The sequence below is a fragment of the Malaya genurostris genome, chromosome 3 (assembly GCF_030247185.1).
Source record: "Malaya genurostris strain Urasoe2022 chromosome 3, Malgen_1.1, whole genome shotgun sequence".
Classification (NCBI taxonomy): Eukaryota; Metazoa; Arthropoda; class Insecta; order Diptera; family Culicidae; genus Malaya; species Malaya genurostris.
The window spans coordinates 37,859,910-37,882,111 of record NC_080572.1 but is presented as its reverse complement, the minus strand read 5'-3'; the positions used below and the strand labels follow the sequence as shown (position 1 = coordinate 37,882,111).

At 35.8% G+C, this 22,202-nt stretch overlaps 1 protein-coding gene across 2 annotated transcripts in view; it reads right to left on the bottom strand.

The window, feature by feature from the left end:
* LOC131439303 (GTP-binding protein Di-Ras2) overlaps nt 1-21,852 on the bottom strand; it is a 273,635-nt gene extending 251,783 nt beyond the window's left edge. For both annotated transcript variants that reach the window (XM_058610163.1, XM_058610162.1), the window contains exon 1: nt 21,177-21,852. The gene's annotated coding sequence lies outside the window, so the exon portion shown is untranslated. The remainder of the gene's footprint in view (nt 1-21,176) is intronic.
* Between the last annotated feature and the right edge of the window lie 350 nt (nt 21,853-22,202).

Sequence of the window (22,202 nt, the reverse complement as noted above, 5' to 3'; positions counted from 1 at the left end):
TGGAACTCATTTATACTACTAAACCGAGGAGGCCGCTTTTAGATAAGTTTCAGAATTTAATTTTGAATCTTTTGAAGCGTTCAATTCCTGGTGGGACAACAACTTCTGCAGTAACATTGTCACGTTTTGTTCGTATGGGAATTGAAAACACCGATCCATCAACAAATTAAAACATTTTTAGACAAATTAAAATATTTTTAAGCTTACAATATTGAAGCTTTGGAATAATTTAAATTAGGAAAATCCATTAACAAATCATCGAGCAACAAGCGCTGCAAATTAGATCCGCAAAAAATCTATCGCCGATAATTCTAAATTGGCCTGATAGTTACCAGAGAATTAAAATGAAATACTCAATTCAAACCAATTTTTCAATGGTATGCAATTGAAATATTCAAATAACGTCATCTCATAAGTTTAAGTTAAATGTTTCCGAATCGATTGGTTGTTGAATTATATAAACCCATCAACAAATGACTGAGTTATAAGCGTTCAAAATTATGACAGAAAAATGTTACGCGATTAGTTTTGCATGTTTTAAATTGACACCCAGCCTCGGGAAGCGAAGTGTAAGGCATTTTTAATGGCAAAATCGACCAAAAATTTGCTAAATACAAGGGATATTTCAAAAGAATCGGTAATCACGCTGATTCGGTTCTTCAATAGCTAGATGATATAAAGGGTGATTTTTTAAGAGCTTGAGAACTTTTTTAAACAATAAAACGCATAAAATTTTGCAAAATCTCATCGGTTCTTTATTTTAAACGTTAGATTGGTACATGACATTTACTTTTTGAAGATAATTTCATTTAAATGTTGACCGCGGCTGCGTCTTAGGTGGTCCATTCGGAAAATCCGCTTTTTTATCGACAAATTTTGTTCAGCGATGAGGCTCATTTCTGGTTGAATGGCTACGTAAATAAGCAAAATTGCCGCATTTGGAGTGAAGAGCAACCAGAAGCCGTTCAAGAACTGCCCATGCATCCCGAAAAATGCACTGTTTGGTGTGGTTTGTACGCTGGTGGAATCATTGGACCGTATTTTTTCAAAGATGCTGTTGGACGCAACGTTACAGTGAATGGCGATCGCTATCGTTCGATGCTAACAAACTTTTTGTTGCCAAAAATGGAAGAACTGAACTTGGTAGACATGTGGTTTCAACAAGATGGCGCTACATGCCACACAGCTCGCGATTCTATGGCCATTTTGAGGGAAAACTTCGGAGAACAATTCATCTCAAGAAATGGACCGGTAAGTTGGCCACCAAGATCATGCGATTTGACGCCTTTAGACTATTTTTTGTGGGGCTACGTCAAGTCTAAAGTCTACAGAAATAAGCCAGTAACTATTCCAGCTTTGGAAGACAACATTTCCGAAGAAATTCGGGCTATTCCGGCCGAAATGCTCGAAAAAGTTGCCCAAAATTGGACTTTCCGAATGGACCACCTAAGACGCAGCCGCGGTCAACATTTAAATGAAATTATCTTCAAAAAGTAAATGTCATGTACCAATCTAACGTTTAAAATAAAGAACCGATGAGATTTTGCAAATTTTATGCGTTTTATTGTTTAAAAAAGTTCTCAAGCTCTTAAAAAATCACCCTTTATAAGATATTCAAGCGAACACGGTGTTGCGCAGACAACAGGAAATTTCACCAACACATAATGCAAAAGCGACAATCCAGCGAGCGAACGCATACACAATCCAGTAATCAGCTCACTGGACGAGCTACTTGTTTCATTCGCAGTCAAGCATCGACTAGGCAAAGAAATATTGTGCAGCCTATATTTATAGATTTCTCTTCATACTACGCATAACGTTGCGGTGTTTTTTTATGCATGACGCAAAGCCTCCTATGCCGAACAAGAAGTTGACGTCATTTTGCACAACGGGGATTGGTGGATGAAAACATAGGTCGATTCTAACCATTTTTTCAATAGTATGCTATTGAAATACTGAAACGACGTCGTCATACATGTTTAAGTTAAAAGTTTCCGAATCGATTGGTTGTTAAATTATAACAATCCATCAACAAATGACCGAGTTATTAACGTTCAAAATTATGACACAAAAAGGTTACGCGACTATTTTTGAAACTTTTAATTGACACCCGGCCCCATATAGTGAAGAGTAAGGCATTTTTAATGCCAAAAGAATCCTCCCTCTTATTTTTTCGATCGCTATATGCGTATTCTAACATACACATGACCGATGCCACAAAATATCTCGCGTAATTGGACCTTCATATTTTTTCCTATCCACAAAGTATTAATTAAAACCAATCCCATCTGTGAGGTAGGATTTTTCCTAGTTCCATCGCTGAGAAATGATTCCATATAATGAAAGCCGTGCAGATCCAAGACAAGATTGGGATTTCGAATAATTTTGCCGGAGGAAATATATTTGTGTTGTAATTCCAGCAAGGGGAAAAGAGAGACATTCTACTTTTCATTATGGACTTCTAATAAAATTGAAAAATTTTATCATATAAATTCCTCTCCTCCCATTGTTCGTACAGTCTTCCATGTTTCATATTTGTCTAATTCAAACCAAATAAATTTGATCAATAATTCGGAATCATTGCAGTTTACCAGAAGAGTACATCAACCACAACTACCATCGAAAGATTTAAGGTAAGGTATACATGAATTCCTTATTTAAAGTCCTTCCTTTCTTTTTTTTCTACAACACTCTTCATCTCGTTGTTCACTTGAATTGACTTGTTGATCGAAGACTTCTTGATTAGATTGACGTAAAGGCAAATGAAATCTTCACAAACAAGCAACGGTTTAACGAACTTGCATTTCTTCGGATTATCCTTCGTCAAAGCGACGACGGCAGAATAAAAACGGCCGACGGAGAAGTGACCGTTTCTTCATCGGTCAGTCGTGCGTAGCAGCTTTTGATGAAGGAATTGTCATCCCAAATGACTCGAAAGTAGGCACGAATTCGCTTCGGAGAGTGCGGACTGGCTTTTGAACCTGTTTCATCAAAGTGCACAAATGTCAGTGTACTCCTTATCAGGGCACTGTCAAATGCGGCTAGCATTTCGGTGCATTTCAGAGTTACTGTAAAGACACAACAGATTTTTATTAAAATGAAAAACAACATTATATTTTACACAAACATGACATAAACTCACAAAATTTACGGAATGAACATCATTATGATAGCGTACGGTGATTTGTTTACATGTTTTTTTTTAATTTAAATACGTGTTAATTAGGTTTTGCTCGAACATAACATAGCCTAACAGAAATGAACAAAATGAACTAATTTTGACAGCTATCAGTGGTTTGTTTATATATTCATTCTAATTTGAATACGTGTTAATAGATATGTAAACAAACCACTGATAGCTGTCAAAAGATGAACTTCATTCATCTGCAGTTTATTCGTTTCGTCAAAACCTAATAAGATTTTTTAACGTGACGTTACAAATGAACAAGCACTCATCCTTGAGGATACTGTTTACAAACAAGCTTAAACAAAAATCGAAGAACACATCTTTAACAATCATCTTTACACATTGCAACTAGTCACTTTTACTTAATAAATCTCAGAAACAAACCGTATCCAATCGTGAACAAATACTTTAAAACTATTTAGCCCAGGGGTTCTTAAACTATTTTGGGTTATAGACCCCTTTACTAAAATTAACTTAGGCCTCAGACCCCCATCAACAAATTCCTTTGAAAATTCTATTTCTTGCCTTTTTAATAATGATGTAAAATTTCTGCGTATGGTCAAATAAATACAAATTTTTCAGCGTAAATATTTCAAATAACAATTTGTTATATCAAACAATAGTGGGTTGATTTCTAGACCTCGTCGACCCCCATAGTCAGTTTTCGTTTACGTCGACCCCCACAAAAAGGATATCGACCCCAAGGTGTCTATATCGACCACTTTGGGAACACCTGATTTAGACGATATGGACCGTAAATGGTCTCATCCAATTTGTCATCAAACAAGAAAATCTCTGTTTACAAACAGTACTGCTGAACTGTCAAAATTTGTTCACCCGATTAAGGTTAGCAGTGACTGTAAAAAACCTAATGTAAACAAACCACCGTCTGCTGTCAAACATAAACTTTATTCATCACGAGTTCATTTGTGATGTCAACTTGTAAAACCTAAGTGAACTATCGATGAATGAAAGTCATCTCTGACAGCTATTGGTGGTTTGTTTTCACTGGAATTATACAACAAGAACCACATTTAGAACTCTTCTATATCATGGAACTGAATGCAATGATACAGAATGAACATGTGAACAAACCACTGATAGCTATTAAACGATGTTCATCCAGTTTATTTTTTGAGGTCATTAGGTTTTTTAGCAGGACGTCAAAAATGAACAAGCATTCATCCTTAACAGGTCAGCAGTACTGCCTGCATGGATTTTGCCTGTCTGGCAACTTGCGAGCAGGTAAACAATACGGCTGAATTGTGCAATGAATTGAGGAAATTCAAAGGGAGCAAAATACCCCCAAATTTATGACAGGTGCACATACCCACTTTGATTTGATTTTACGGTTCGTCTTTGACTCATCAGCGCGTAGCACCCACATTGCAAACTTTTTGCCTCATATAGAAAGTTCATGCAATCACTGTGAAAACCGACTTTTGAACCGAGGCCCGGAAGGTCGAGTGTCATATACCATTCGACTCAGTTCGTCGAGTACGCAAAATGTCTGTATGAGTGTTTGTGTGTGTACGTGTATGTAATTTTTTTTTTGTGCTGACTTTTCTCGAAGATGGTTGAACAGATTTTCATGAACTTAGATTCAAATGAAAGGTCTTGTAGCCTCATACAAAGTTCCTGAGTTTTATTCGAATCCGATTTCCGTTTCTGGAACTACAGGGGAATATGTGCAAAAAAATGAAAATAAGTGCACTAACTTTTCAACGGCTGAACCGATTCTCAAAAACTTAAATTCAAATGAAAGGTATAACTGCCCCATACAAAGTTCCTGAATTTTTTTGGATCCGACTCCTGGTTCCGGAGTTCCAGAGTGATTAGTGATTCCTATTTCAAATTGCTTCCTCACTTTTGTAAAAAACGAGGTTCGTGTGAACCAGTATTACTTTTTAAATCCAATTTTCGCGCGAGTTGGTGTGTCATTGTACGACATTTGGTCCGGGTGGACCAGAGTTCTCACGAAATCCAATTCTTGAGCGAGTTGGTGTATATTAGTAAGACATTTGATTCGGGTGGACCTGAGCTCTCATTTAAATCCAATTCTTGAGAGAGTTGGTGTGTCATTGCGTGACATTTGGTCCGGGCGGGCCTAGATTCTTATTTAAATTCAATTCTTGAGCGAGTGAGTGTGTCTTTGTAAGATATTTTGTCCGGGTGGACCTGAGTTACATTCAAATCCAATTCTTGAGCAAGTTGGTGTGTCACTGCGTGACATTTAGTCCGGGTGGACCTGAATTGTCATTTAAATCTAACTTAAATTCTTGAGCAAGTTGATATGTCTGTGACAATTGTAATTCTCATCAAATCCAATCCAAATCCAAGTGTCCTTGGAAGACATTAATTCGTGCAAACCAAAATTTTATGCCTAAAATAAATAAATAAATAAATTATAAGATAATGTTGAGTGAATTTGACGAGAGTATTTCTTATTCTGTATGAAAAATGTATATTCATGGTAATGTGATGATTCGATTATTATACACTTTTACAGGAAAATTACAAGATCAACCAACAAGGACTTAGTTTTGACAAAGGAATTGGAAGGGAAAGGAAGCGAAATGCCCCATTACTTACTAAATTAAAAAAGTCAGAGCAAATAACAAACGTTTGGAAAAAATCTACTATACACGTTCAAATGCATTCTACGATGAGGGAAGACAAAGACGACAATCAGCATAATTCAAATCTTGTATCATCCATGAGCAATTTATCATTTGCATCCCTCAACGTTCCCGAGTGCAAGCCTGTAGATGGAGAAGAAGAAATTGATCGTAAATCTTACGATCAATGGAGACACATGTTAGAAGCCTCAATGCATTTGGCAGGAGTAATTGATGAGATAACAAAAATGAACATATTTACGATAAAAGCGGGTCCGAAACTGTTAGACGTTCTTGAAGGAATAGTTTCTCATTTTGAAAATCCAGATATTGAAAGATTTCCATACGCAAATCCCATCCAACGTTCGTGGATTACGAGATTACATTTTCATGCAGAGACAGAAATTAAGATCGTTAACTCAAAATTTGACAGAAACAGATGTATAATATCTCAAACGAGTCGTTACCGTAGCCAAATTGTGCGATTTTCAAGATGAAAATTCGGTGGAACAAGTAGCCGATTCAATTCAATTGCATGCTCGCAATCGTAAAGTTCGAGAAAAAGCTAGAAAAATTCTACGTAAGAGTGGATCCCTAGCGGATCTCCTCGACAAGGTACGTGTTCATAAAATGGAACAAATGAACGAAGATTTGTTCGCGAGAAATCACTCTCAAGCTTCACAATTGGGCGTATCAATAGTCGCAACAGGTGGACAAAGCAATCAGGGTGATAAGAATACTTGGTCTGGTCGTACTTTTCTAAACATAAAACCAAGAATAATTGGAAACCTGCAAGAGGAGGAAGAGTTTTGAACCGTGGAAGCTTTGTCAGAAATACAATTCCACGAATACCTTGTTGGAGATGCTCGAACCGGCAACATCAGCCATCCGAATGTTATGCTATTGATCAGAATTGTCGAAATTGTGGTATTGAAGGGTATTTTGAACGCGCATGTCATCAGAATAAATCTAAGGCGTCGTCATCTGAATCAGTTAAGCGTCGTTACAGCACTGACGAGCATGAATTATTAACAAGGTCTAAAAAGATTGCAACGGTTGAAACAGTGGAAAACAATTTAACAGATGAATCAGTAAGTGGACCTTCTCCAAATCTGATTGTTTTTTCTGGAACGACGAGCTGGAAAATGAATTTAAATATTTAACAAATGAATCACTGAAAATTATATTAAAGCAAAAATAAAATAAACCTAGATTCCCCAGTGTAATAGTACTGTAGTTGAGCAACCCGTGACACCAAAAGCGCCGTCTGGTGTAGAATGGGTGCGTAAATGCTCCTAAAATGCATGTGCAGGTGCGTAAATGCTCCTGCATGGATGTACGCATTTACCACAACCACAGTAGCTAATGGAAAAAAGTACACCCGTTTCTCACTAGAAGCGCTGTTAGTGTCTCCGTACAATGGGAAATCTATGTTCATTTGATTTATGGTCAAAGTTAGGATACTTCGATCCTAAAGCATATACCGAATTATATGTTGATGCTTCATCAGTTGGATTAGGAGCAGTCCTGGTACAATTTATCGAAGAAAGAATTCCTAGAATAATTTCCTGTGCATCAAAAGCTTTAACAGATACTGAGCAAAAGTATCCTCAAACACAAAAAGAGGCTCTCGCAATAGTTTGGGAGATTGAACGATTTACATTCTATCTAACTGGTGCAAGGTTCGTAGTTCGTACAGATTCAGAAGCAAATGAATTCGACCGTCCCACGACAAAAGGGCCTAACTGCACATGACAGTTTCTCTTTGTTTACTTTTTGTTTCACGATTTACCGAACTGATTTTATATTTGACGCTTTACTCTTCGCAAAACTTTCAAGGTAAAACTACAAGCTTTCGATTTATATTGGAAACTTTAAAGAATTTGCAATAATGGCTACGTAATTATCAAAAGAGAAAGTGAACAAAGAGAGGCTCTCATTTGCAGTTAGGCCCTTTTGTCGTGGGACTATCGAATTCATTTTTGGAGATGGGCTGAAAATTGGTAAACGTTCTAGTTCGAGGGCGGAATCGTGGGCTTTAAGATTACAAGCTTACGATTTCACAATGAAGCGAGTTCCAGGGAATTTGAATATAGCGGATGCTCTACCCCGATCTATTTCCAAATCTCAGATAGATGAACCATTTGATGAAGACGACGGTAAAAATCTACTTTATTCATTGAATATTAGTTCTATGAAAATAGCTTGGGAACAGATACAGTTTGAATCCGAAATCGATGAGAAATTACTCAATGTCAAAGCAGCAATCGAAACAAACGCATGGCCAAAAGAATATGTACACTTCGAATCGCAATCCAGACTTCTCCGTGTATTGGGATCGCTGGTGTTTAAAGAGGATACAATTATACATCCAATAAAGCGACACAAAAAAGCATTACAGGTTGTCCAGCAATGAAAAGAATAATGAGAGAATTTTTTTTGGTGGCCAGAAATGTCGGAAAATTTGTAAAATGCTGCGAAACTTGCTTATAAATTTAAAAAAAAATCCGTTAGTTCCATTATCTATCCGTCAACTACCGGAAGGTCCATGCGAAATTTTACAATTAGACTTTCTCAATGTGCAAGGATGCGGTTATAGTGAATTTAACATATGGTACTTGTGGATACATACTCTCCACAGTTCGAAAAAATCTAGTAATTTTACATATTATAAGATGCACATAATCGGAGCGTCATATTTCACACAAATTTTTATCCAAGAACATGTAAAATTATGTGATTTGAAAATTACATGGCTTGAATTCGAACGAAAGAAAAAACAAAAGTTCGTTAGCGACTTGAACCGAGAAACATTAGATCATAAGCACATCGGTTACTCGACTGAACCAAGGAGCTCATATCTGTTCGTTGAATAATTGATACATATAAATCCAAACAGTGGCACTTGGTAGCCGAGTGCAAATTACATTTGGAGCTTGTAAAATTTTGTGCGAGTGTAATATTGCGTCATTTGAAAAATTAAGTAGTTATGAATTGTATCGTTTGTAGAATTCTGTCGCCAGTAAAATTCATAATTTTTTTCTGTGTCGTTTCATTTCGCTGATTGAAATGAAATTAATCGATGCTGCTAGCACAATAAGTGCTTTGTAGAAAGTATTCTTCATCTGGGGCCTTCCTTTAATTTTACGAAGTGCAAATGGGCCACTCTTTCAAAGTGCAGAATTTATCGAGTTTTGGTAAGCAAAAGGCGTTATAGTGAGAAAATCAATACCACTGTGTCCACAAACCAATAGAGCAGTAGAACGTCAAAACCAGGGTATTTTGAAAGCGATGATGGCAGCTAAAATAGTTGGAGTCAGTTGGCGAATAGCACTACAAGATGAAACCTCATGCTGGACTTGGCATTACACCATTTAGGCCGATGGTAGGACGAAAATACAGGGGAATGTTTCCAGCACTCTGGAAATCTACACTCAAAAAGGTGGATCGTGGGGATATTCAAGAAAGAGATGCAACAACGAAATTTCAAAAAAGTATGCACACGTTCGAAGAGGAGCAAAGCCGTCTGTTATAAAGTCGAGAGATGTTGTACTTATGACAGTTCCTAAGAAAAACCTAGGACAGAACCTGACAATTGTTAATCCACTTCTAGGACCAATTTCGGACCAGCTCGTGATTGGTTGAAATTGACATAAGCAAGTACAAGTTGTTGAAATCAATATTACTGGAGGGTGGTAGAAAAAGTGTTGTCAGGATTTTTTATTTTTCGGATCATCTTTTCAAAATTATTAATTTCAATAGGATTTAAGTTCAATTTGTTTTTAAGTCCTGTCAATGTGGAAAGTATAAGAGTACATTTAACAATCACTGGATATGATACAAAGAGAAAGCCTGAAATCACGAAGTGTGATATGGACGAGAATATTGATTATGTTGGTTGAGAATAGCACCGAATCTTTGGATACTTCTGTATGTTATTATTTTTCTCAAATAGAATATGTTGAATACTTTAGTTAATAAAGCTGCAAAAATTAATTACAAAAAATTGAGTGTTTTAGAAAATTTTTATTAAGCTGTTTCAACTAAACGTTTTCTTCAAAACAAACATCTGATCAAAATGAATCCAGAGCTATATTTTTGACCGATATAACATTTGTCTAAGTATTTTCAAATGATAAATAATCGCATGTTATAAGGGGAAAAAGTTTTCAGAATGAATAATTATCTCTACTGGCAACAGTGATCGCGAGGCATTTATTATTTACAGTAGGGAGCAACCGGAATAAGAAGAGAAATATTTTTCTGGAAAAAGAAGCCAGTTGTCTGGTCCTGTCCTAGAGAAAAACAAAACAGATCCAAATTTCTCCACTGAACGATTTACTGTTCTGATGAGAGATGGAGCTACAGTTGATATTAGGAGCGAACGCGGTGTTCAATATACTCGTAACGTGCAAGATATTAAACGAGCTCCGAATCTTAATAACATCAATGATTCCCTATACATTGCACAAGACAGTAAGTGTTTAACAAATAGCAGTACAATAGAACAAACAACCGAAACAAGACCTCATCGTAATATTAAGAAATTAGAGAGATACAAAGATATGTTTATGTACAACATATTTCAATAGTGTAGATTTGCTGCGTCAAATATGGCATAAGAATCCGTTACATCATCGGAAGATACACGATACCTTATAGTAAAATATAGTCAACTTTAGTTTACCAACAGTTTTACCTAACGTCGATTCGCTAATATCATTAATAATATGAATAACACTTACCAAACTTCCAACAAAGAATATGTCACTTTAGTAACGAGTTTGCTTTGCATAATATTTAAATTCAATATCAGTATTTTAGCTAGTGTCAGCGGAACGAACTCATATTTACAATTAATCTCAATAACGTTGATCGCAGAAACTTTTGATTGTACGCTGTTCTCTAGAAGTGAATCCATAACTGATTGTCCCATTTGGCAAATTGCCGTTTTAATTTCGATCTTTTCGTGAATAACAAGTAATTATCGGATTTCGCCTTGAAATAATTTTTTTGAAATAAGGTAACCACAGATGTTTTTAAGGCATGAAGTTTTCTGTTTTATTCTACGTTGAGGGAAGCCAAAGACGACAATCAGCATAATTCAAATCATATATAATCCATGAGCAATTTATCATTTGCATTCCTCAACGAGTGTTGTGTAAACGAAATATGTTCCGTCCTAGGTTCTGTAGTAAATAAAATCATCATACTAAATTATTAATGAAGTAAATAAAGATCATAAACAAACTAGAATGATAAAACTTGGAATTAATTGTTCTTTTATCGTTACTGCTAACCTTTATTTTTGCCAATCCAGTAGTACTTTTCAAAAGTAAGCCCTGGATGCCTGGTCTTTTTTTCATCAATCTGTGTTCACTGTGTGTTGTCTTGCTAATGAAAGACTAGATTTTTACAGACTCCTTACCTGTCTGTGACAGGGTAACCATATTCACAGATTTCTCTGTAAAACTAAAGATATTTTCAATAATTTTTGCTAAATAAATTCTGTGTCACAGATTATCTTACAAATTTAGATTTTCACAGAATTTGATGTTCATGCGTCACAAATGGTGAAAAGATTTTTATTTCAGAAGACAGACTTTGTATGGCAGCTCTGGTCTTTAATCGCTTTCGAAAATCTGTCCGTTATAAAAAATGGAAGATTCCGACAGAATATGCACTCACTTTTCTCGGAGATTGCTGAACCGAATCTCATAAACTTAGATTGAAATGAAAGGTCCCATGGTCCCATAGCTGCTATTCAATTTCATCTCGATCCGACTTCCGGTTCCGGAGTCAAAAGGTGATATGCACCAAAAAAATTGAAAAATAGACACTCACTTTTCTCAGGGATGGCTGAGACGATTTTCATAACCTTATATTCAAATGAAATGTCTTATAGTCCCATAGCCTGCTAATGAATTTCATTTGGATCCGACTTCCGGTTCCAGAGTTACAGGGTAATACGTGAAAATTAGTGATTAAATGTGCACCCTTTTTTATCGGAATCGGCTTAACCGATTTTCACAAACTAAGACTCAAATGAAAGGTCCTATAGTTTCCTAAAAATGTTTAGAACATGTTATCCGGATCCGACATCCGGTTTCGAAAACTAAACTGTGATAAGTGTAAAATTACCAATTTCATGAGTATAAGTCAAAAACATTCCATAAAACTGTCTGATATATTCTTCTAGTTTGCAGAAATTGTTAGTTTGTGGGTATATAAACTAAATTTGGTTCTCTTTTCCTATTCCGGAAGCACCGAAAGTAGTGAACAAAAACTCCAAAAATAGAACTCACTTCGATTTCTCAGCGATACTTGAACCGATTTGCCCAAATCTTGGTTTAAATTGAAACTCACATTTTGTCAAATGCTACTGTGAAATTTCATCCGGATCCGACAATGCAACAATAGTACGCATCGGTACGTGCAACGTGGAAGAGGAAAACACAACACGAACGATGCGTGCTTTTCCGACAAAAATCGATGCAATCTTCAATTGAATCGATTCGCTCTCTGTATTAGTTAGTAAGTTAGTATATAAGTTCCTTTTCCCCATTACACAATACAAGTAGGTTTAGAATTTTCCCTACACAAAAATCTCAGAATTGCGGAAGCAAATGATGTCTTCATGGTAATAACCAAATCATATATATATAACAGGGCTGAAAAGTCACCACTTGTGGCTGAACACCCAATTTAAATCTTAATAATTTAATTTTAACTCATATTTCAATAAATAGTTAATAAAAAAAAAAAAAAAAAAAAAAAAAAAAAACGATGCGTGCTTTGTTCTATTTCGTACACGCTATAAAGAAAACTATATCTGCTACTTTACCTTTCAGCCTTTCTCATATAGAAAGTTTATGCAATCACTTGAAAAACCTACTAGACCGATTTCCACAAACTTAGATTCGTCCGGATCTGACTACCGGTTTAGAAGTTATAGGGTAAAGTGTGTTAAAGTGGTACAATACACAGTCAATAAAACTGGCCGAACAAAAACCGTTAAAAATTTCCTAAACTGGTCTCGAAACTACACAAATCGATAGTCATTATCGGTAGACAACTAAGCAAACCGATTCCGGCTACCCTGGTTCCCGGTCTCCGGTTCCGGAAGCATCGGTTCACTCACTTTTCTCAGCGATGGTTTGACCGATTTCCAAAAATTTTGATTCGAACGAAAGGTCTCACGGTCCCATACGGAATTCCTGAATTTAATTTGGATTCGACCTCCAGTTCAGAAGTTATAGGGTAAAATGTGTTAAATATTGTACATCGTAAACTGGTGAAACAAAAACCGTAAACAAATTTATAAACTGAACTCAAAACCGATATTCCAAATCTTAGGGTCAAAAGAACGGTCATAAGATACTACCAAAAATTACTGCATGTTTTCGGATACAACCAAAATTCAAACCGTCGTTTAGAGTACGATGGCAAAATCGTATAAAGTCTTCAAAATTTGAATAAAAACTAGTACTAGACTTCGGTTATACCGGTTTTCGGGTTCCGGTGCCAAAAGTGTATATAATACTGAACCCATAACGTTTTCTTAAGGATGACCTACGCAAGCAAAGTTCTGTTTCATTCAGTATGTTATACTGGTTAATGCACAAACAAACCCTTGGTTTCTTTCAAAAATCGAAGAAAAAAATTTTGAACAGAATACCACAACATTATATATGAGAAAGGCATCGTTACACCACTAGATGGATTAAAATAGGTTTTTATGATAAAAACGATCAAAAGAATAAAATAATGTCAAATAATTGAAATTTAAACTTACATTGAGTTTTCAAGTTTCGCAATGTAAATGCAATTTTCACAGCCGGTATTGCAGTAATACCGTGCTGGTGGTGTACTGATGTCAATTAAAGACTGTCCCAGAAAGTATGCACGCAACCAAAAACCGCAGCCATTTCGCAATGGTTCAGAATCTGTCCATTTTATGGCTCCGTCCGGTTGTTTACACTCTTCTCTAACCACTTGTGCAGTTGTTTATTCGTTTTTATTAGTTTGTTTCGAAATGCGTGGACTTTCAGCAGAACAATGTCGAAAAATTGTGTACAAATGGTGCACAGAACGCGGATTGTCACTGAGAAATATAGCAAAAATAGAAGGAATAAGTGAAAAAGTCGTGCGAAATGCAATCAGGAAGTTCGGTGAGGATAACACCTTTGAGAATAAACCGAAAACGGGTCAAAATAAGGTTCTGCTAATCCTCAGTTGGATAAACGTATACTGAAGGCGTTCGAGCAAAAGAAGAAGATTTCAGTTCGGGATGTGGCCAAAAAAGTGGGCACTTCGAAGTCAAATGTTCTTCGTGCTAAAGAACGTTTGAATCTTCGAACCTATAAGAAGCAGAAACAACCAAAACGTAGTCCAAAACAAGAAGCATCGATCAGGCCGAGGGTTCGAAAGTTGTACAATACGATTCTTGCTAGAAATTTGAACTACATAATCATGGACGACGAAACCTACGTGAAACTCGATTACAAATCCTTGCCGGGACCAGAATATTATACGGTGCGAGAAGAGCAAGTGTTAAACCAGTCCGAGACATCGATTGAAGCCGAAATATTTGGTAAGAAAGCTATGATCTGGCAAGCAATTTGTAGCTGCAGTAAGATTACGAAACCCTTCATCACCACTGCTTTGATGAACAGCGAAATATACATCAAGGAATGTTTACAAAAACAACTTCTACCCATGATTCGAAGTCACAAGGATGCTGTCTTCTGGCTAGATCTTGCTTCTTGCCCCAACTCGAAATCAACGGTAGAATGGTATACTACCAAAAATGTCACTTTCGTCCCAAAAGACATTGCCCACAACTTCGACCAATTGAGAAATTTTGGGCATTAACGAAGGCACATCTTAGGAAACATGTCTCGGCAGCCGAAACCATTCAACAGTTCGCAAAAAATTGGAAAAAAGTGTCAAAACTCGTGGCCAAGCAGTCTGTACGGAATTTCAGGGGGAACGTTCGCGAGAAGGTGCGCCAGCTAGTCCACAATGGCTAATTAGCAAATGTTGAGAATAATATTCTGTTGTCGTAGTCTAATATTATCAGTATATCGAATAAAATTTGAATATCTAACACTTGTGAATTATTTACAGCGAAATCAAAGTTCGTCCATACTTTCTGGCACAGTCTTTATAACAATAATAATAATAATAATAATAATAATAATCCTACTACATATTTTTGCTGCTGATTCATGCTGTTTAGCTTAACTTACATATGCAAAAGTAACAGAATCGCAGGTTCGCTTCGTTTGTTCGATTTCGTTTAAGGAGCAAGACTCTTTGCAAGCGTATGAGTAATGTCAACAATGTGTGCATAAAAACAAATTCCGGCGCTTCTTCTCCTGATTTTAATTAACAAATCTTCCATATGGTTGAAAAATGAACCAATCGGATCATTCTGCTTAAAATTGCAATTTAAGAAAAGCGAATACCATAGTCTATAACTCTTCCACTTTCCTTAAAATTGCTCGAGAAAAAATATTTCAGTTTCAGCTTACATCCACTAACACATTTGATAAGGAATAAACACATTCCTATATGGATTTTTTTCTTGCAGAAATTATTGCGATATAAAGACTTACCTTCTATAAATAAACCCACAAAATAGGAACCTTTAATTTAACACGCAAAAGGCAATGAATATGGAATGTTGTCGTAAAACTATTTATTTTTCCGGAAAACTGCTTTTGTAACAGAAAATATTTAGTTTTGTTTATTTTGTGTAGCGCAATCTAATACAAATCCACTGAAGCAGTGTTGCTAACTTTTTTTATTAGGGAATTGAAATCTACAGTCATAAAATGCAAGCAATTCTCCACCAAACGTTGGTGAAAAATTTATCAAAACTGATATTTCATCCAAAAAGTCTGGCTTAACGTTCTTTTGAGAATTAATTATTGCTGCAAAAGATTGTTTGAAACTCATCCATGCAAGCCACTTTTATAAACTGGTAGCATTGCATATATGAATACATAGATCTACACTCAAAATAATAATCATGTTATAGTTACGTGAAAAGTTATGTGAATATTTTCCACCCTACTTTTCACGTAGATTTGAATGGACTGGCATTTAAAAGCGGTTTAATGCATAATCTAGTAAAAGTTACGTGTTTCATAGGTAGAATGTAATGTATTGTTCATATCCCATTTACCTATCAGTTCATATCAAATTTAGATACCAGAGAATTACTATTTTATATATCGGTTGAAGTCAAAAGGGAGATTTCAGATGTTTATATAAATCAATGAAATAAAACATACCATGAAAAATAAAACATTTATTTCAGAAAATTAGCATATAATTTCAATAGCTTAAAAAGAAACTAATTACGTCGTGGTATCTCAAATCGACAAGCCTCCAAAAATCGTTTTCGTTGTCACTGCCATCCAACCGAAGCCGCAGTCGAGAGTCGAGAACTCCCACAACACAACCGATGCAGGTTAAAGTCGCATTACATGGTTCCAGTATCTCTAGCTTAATACCGATTTTGAACTCGTTTTTCGGTGGACCAACGGCCTGTTTCGGCAGGAGCGGGCAAACTTCCGGACTCACGCAGGCACTCAGTCCAGTTGAACACAGTCAAAAACTGGAACTAATTAACATTTTTCGCAAATATTTACACTTTAGCCCTGTTCGCCATTTTCAAAATCGAATTTTTCACACTGGAAATTCACGTAGATTGTTTGACGTTTGGTCATTTCACGTAAACCTTATGTGATGACTCTATTCATTTTAGGGGATTTTCGTATAACATTCATTTTCGTCACGTAAAATATTCAATTTGACATTTGAAACCAGTTTACGTGATTTTTCAAGTGAATCGAACGTGAATTTTTATTTGAGTGTATGACATACGCACCAAATAAGATGTTCGTAATATATAAATTACCAACACAAGTTAATTTGGTTTACTCTTGATCCTTAACCCTCAGGGTACGGACTGGGTTACCGTAACCCGAGCGAAATTTGAAAGAAGCGCCATACGAAGAGAAGTCGGCGAGGGGGGTCCGGACCAGGGGGGGAAAAAACTTATAGGTACACACTATTAGAGGCCCAAGCGGCAGAGTCAGTCTCCGCTTTGTGTCCGAGCTAGACACATATAAACATTGTGCTCGGGTGTGGTACACCCAGTCCGTATCGAACGTTACAAAATCCAAAATTTTCAAAAAAATTAAGTTTTCGTTTTCGTCTGTTTGCCGCTGAGGAATAAAAAGGTAAGTAAGAATACGTACTCTTTACTTAATTTTGTAGATTCTAACCTCAAAACAACGCGTTGTACATGGTGTAAGCGAAGTATTGTAGTAGATCTCAATCACTTGAACGTACGTCTTATATCGAAATCTTTGCTGCTCGTAGTGAATTATAACTCGTTAAATTTTGTTTTTTTTTTTGTAATTTTTTGTTAAAGAACACGCATTAAAAACATGGCAACGCGTCGAATCACTCGAAGCGTTGCTGTTCAAAGTAATTAATTTTAACCTTTATCATCATAAATCAACGAAACAACGTTTCTTCGCTAACTCGAAAAAAACGCGTATTTTCATTTTTCAAAAAAAATATAGTTTTAGGAATAAATCAAAAAACCGTTATGGACATTTGTAAGAACTACTTTTTACCTTTCAAATGCGAGTTATACAATGTTAATATTTTTTTTTTTTTTCAAAAAGTTACAGCATTTTGAAAAAAAAACGTTTTTTACAAAAAAAAATTCAAGACCCGTTCACATTTTTCATTATAATTTTTTTTCAATCAGTTAAATGATTAATCTGACAATTCTATTATATTTTTGAGACAATTTCACACAAAATAAAAAAAAATTATTCAAATTGACAAAGTACAGTTCGATATACACCCAATCAAAATCGCCGGGTTAGGCTAACCCTGTCCGTACTGAACGTAACTTTTTTATAGTCCGTACCCTGAGGGTTAATCGAAATAGAGCATGAGATAGTCACCCCGATTCTGTATTTCGTCCGAATTGGTTTGTTTCGATCAAATACGAAATTTTGCATTCTGTAGCTCGATCGAGTTCGAGTTTTCCATACAAAAGCATCGCCTTAATAAGCCAGGAAAACTTTCGGATTCTATGTACGGGTTTGGGAATCGAATCATGGTAAGCTGCGTGAAAGGCTTTTCACAAACTTATAGGTTCAAACAGTTTCATACGGAATTCCTAAATTTGTTGTGGATACAACTTCCGGTTCCGAAAGTACAGGGTAAACAGGATTTGCAGATTTGTTAGACTAAGTCCACACAAACTTTCCTATTTCTATACAATGAACAGTTGTTTTGGCGAATTCCACAGTATTATTTATGATGTTATGAGGAATATGAGAAAGGCATCATTACACCACTAAGTGGATTAATACAGGTTTTCCAATTTTCTTCCGTCCGACATTATTTTCATTTTTGAACTATTGATCTAAGCATTTTCTGATGCTGTCATAGCTTCAAAAGCCTCACAAATATATCCGTAGTTCGATGGAAATTATCAAGATAAATTTATTCATACACTAAAATTTTTATCGTTCAACACAATTTTCACCCAGAATCTCAGCCCTCAACAACATTTTTTTACAGCAATCACTTCTCTCTGAATAAAATTATCAATAATGTAGGCTAGATAAATATAGCCCTTTTGTGAAACATGGGCTAAGTACACGCAGAGAAATGGAGCTTGATTAAAATAACAAAACAGTCAGTAGATTTTTAAATATGATTTCTGATAATTTCAAGCTAGAATATGATTGTTATGAACCAATTTCTCCCTTCTACATCAACAATTATAACTGTTTGATTCGAAGATAAATTCTGATCCTGGCCAACGAAAAAATAATTTGATTTGGCTGATTTTATTGTTCAAATAAATTAACCATTTATTACATGTCAACAAAAGTTGAGTTGGTGTTATTGTCAATTATTTGTTGATTCAATCGTGTTTTACATTTGCATAAAAAAATGATTAATTATATCTACACACTAAGATTTAATTCCTTTGTTCGGTAATATTTTTGACGAGAAATTTCGGTAGAAATGAACCGATATTTCGGAACATGAGTTTTATTTTACAATAGTTATGCAAATTTTCACTGGACGATCAGTTTCACGTAAATTTTCATTACAGAATTTTGTAAATAGATATGCAATTCATACGGTAAATCTGAATAGTCGCCGAGTACGGTAAAAACCACGGTATGGTAAAATTATCTTCCAATAACCGAACTTCTGTGAAAATTGATTGTATTGAAACTAACTGTCAAACAGTTATTAAAATTTTCAGTAAGTGTTCTTCGAATGGATTGAGGTACAGGTGCTAAAGTATTTAAAACATTAGAATCAGTAAAAGCTTTTTGTTTACTTATAGGCAGAAAATAATTTTGTATTGCTTGTCCACTTGCTGCCTACACAAATCGTTCGAGGGGAAAATGCAGTGTTTCGGAGGGCGCTCATATTTTCGTGGAATAAAACCATAGCCACAACAGATTGTAATTTTCTTCATTCGTTTGTGTGAATTTGTGTTGATTTTTAAAATCCGAAAATCCAGAATTCCAACCAAAAGAAAACAAACAATCAAAAAATTACCGAACAATCAGTTAGATCCATTTGCTTTACAGTTTACGGTAGTTGATTGACAGTTCAGCAATTACCGAACGATCGGTAATCAATTTAATTACCGAACTGATTACCGAACGTTCAGCTGTTGAAAATTCGGTAAAAAAATTACCGAATTCTGCGAAATTTTCTGAGTGTGTATGATCTTACCTGTGTAACGATACAACTTGAATAAACCGTATCAGCCGAAGTAAAATAATAATAATAAACCATACCAGTTTTATTCCTTATAAACCAGAGAATTTTAGAGGGAAAATGTATGTGCTTCTGTTGTTTTCTTAGCGTTTCTTAAAGATTCAAGTGTATGCAGGGATAATTCAAAATACTACTAAATCTGCATACAGAAAACAATTGATGTTGGATCTATATCTTGAACGGATTGAACGCCGAATTACAATAAAAATTAATATCCCTAAAGATTGATTATAGCATGTAAAAAAATCGATCATCCCACGACAAAACTGCTGTTGATAGCATTTAACAATTTGAAAATGGATAAAAATCGATTAAAAATTAGTTTAAAAATGGACTTTTGAAAATTTGTTTTTTTTTCTTAATGACAGACAAATACAGTCTGTTACATAATAGCTTGGTCACGATTACTCGCGATCAGTAAAGTGGAATGGTGTGATATTTTTTATTAACACAGAGGGCAGTAGTGTCATTGATGCAATGCGAGAATAAATCAGCTGACTATTGTTTACAATTCGATTTGAGCATTTTTCCAAAATGAATACCGCGTACGCTACGCGCTTCGAAGCAGTTTTTTTTTGCACTCGCACCCAGAATTACCCAAGCTGCCGCGGCGAAATACATGAAAAAGTCGAAACAGTTTGTGAGTAAGTGGGTGAATCGTTTTAAAAAGGTGAAAAATGTCGGACTTTTCAAATCGCGGCTCTGTCGGTAAAAGTCAAAAAAGTGATTTGTGACCTGTTTTTGAAGAATTCGACATTAACTTTGCGCGACGGTGCTTCAAAATTGACGTCTTGAATGGGCAAAGGAGTAAAATGGTGTCGTGACCTTGGATTGACCCTCTCAGTCGCCCGATGCCAATCCAATTGAGAACGTTTGGACTTAAATGAAGATGAAGCTTGGGTAAAACCGATCACACAATTTGAAACAGCTTGTTCGCCGAGTTTACAAATTTGGAGGTTGTTTTCAGAAGAATACGCGCAAAATCTTGCTCAAAGTATGCCTCGAAGGTGTCAAGCCATTATTACCGCTGAATAGGGTTGATCTAATAAAACATTATTCAGAAGTATTTTCTTGTTGAGTCTTTTCATTTTCTCACAACAGTGACCACGCTCTTATGTAACAGACTGTATGTATGATTTTAACAAAAAAAGGGTAAGTTGAAATACTAAGCTTATCATTTATTTCTAGTGCCAAGTGTATAAATTCAAATCACAATAAATATCACCTTTATTTAAAGTTAGTTTATTTTCAACTAATTTTGTGAGGTAAATTTACTATGAAATTGTTTGTCAAGAAATTGACAGGAACGCACAAGTAAAATATTTGCTATTTTTATCAAAAACTTTATTGAAACAAATTTATCAACTGAGAAAAATCAAATACTAAGTTCTGTAATTTCAAGCAACAATATTTGCTAAAATAAATCTACTTTTCTTTTATCACTATACCAATAAAATAAATCGTATCGTGAAACCAAAATTTACTTTTACAATATTTTTCGTTGCGTGTAGCAGCACACTTACCGGTATGTGAATCCGAAAGTTTTACAATTTCCGTAGAATTCTCGTATTCAGAAATCCTCGATTCCCTAACATCTACACTGAATACAAACTAATATGTTTTAATTCGGTTTAGCGACAATCGTCATTAGGCAAATAACGGAACCTATACGTTCACAGAACTTCCTTTCTGGTGTACTCCGGCACGGTTATATGAGCAACATTTTACAGCACTAGATTAGATGTAGTCCACAGATCTGGATCGGTTTCCTGCTTCTATGACACTGGTGAATACGTTTGCCACATCAACCATTAATCAGATTTCACTTGACATCAATTGTTGTGGTAGGCATTTATCAAACTCTCACGCCACAGCCACCTGATTCTTCACCGAAAAAACAAAGAAAATCTTCGAATCAACACCCCCAAAATACCGATTTCCTTGGGAGAAAGCTTCCTACTCCACTGTCACCCATTTATCACTGTACCAGACGCGTACCAACACGCACACAGAGTCCTACCAACAATGCAAGAATTGCGCGAACTCTAGCGTATACTGTGGTAAAAAAAAACAAATTGGAGAAAACCGACACTCACAGAGCCAAACTGTTAGGAAGGAAAACTCGACCGTTCTCAGCGATAGCCCAGGGAAAACTGACTGCACGATGTTATCTGCCAGTTCGCTGGACGACTTGTGCTGCCGCTGGTTTTCCATCGGCTCGTCCGTACGGATTCCAAACGCAGACTTTCGAAACGGAAACACGAAGCAGGATTTCGGCAAGTTGTTATCAGTTGTGAGAGAGCAGGTCTCCACCGATGCCACAGAGCCAGCGTGTGATCTTTGATAGCATAACCGAACTGGGCTGTCGTTGAGCAGATACAGGCAGGGTAGGCAGGAATGAGTTTTTAAAGTCTGACATTGAAGATCTACTACTACAAAGAAATTTCAAGATATTATACTAAATGCGGCTTTATTCCCGTCAGCAAGGCTGCACAATGTTGTAGAGAAATAGAGAGGACTCAGCTACGAGTAATAAATGTCTGTGAAAT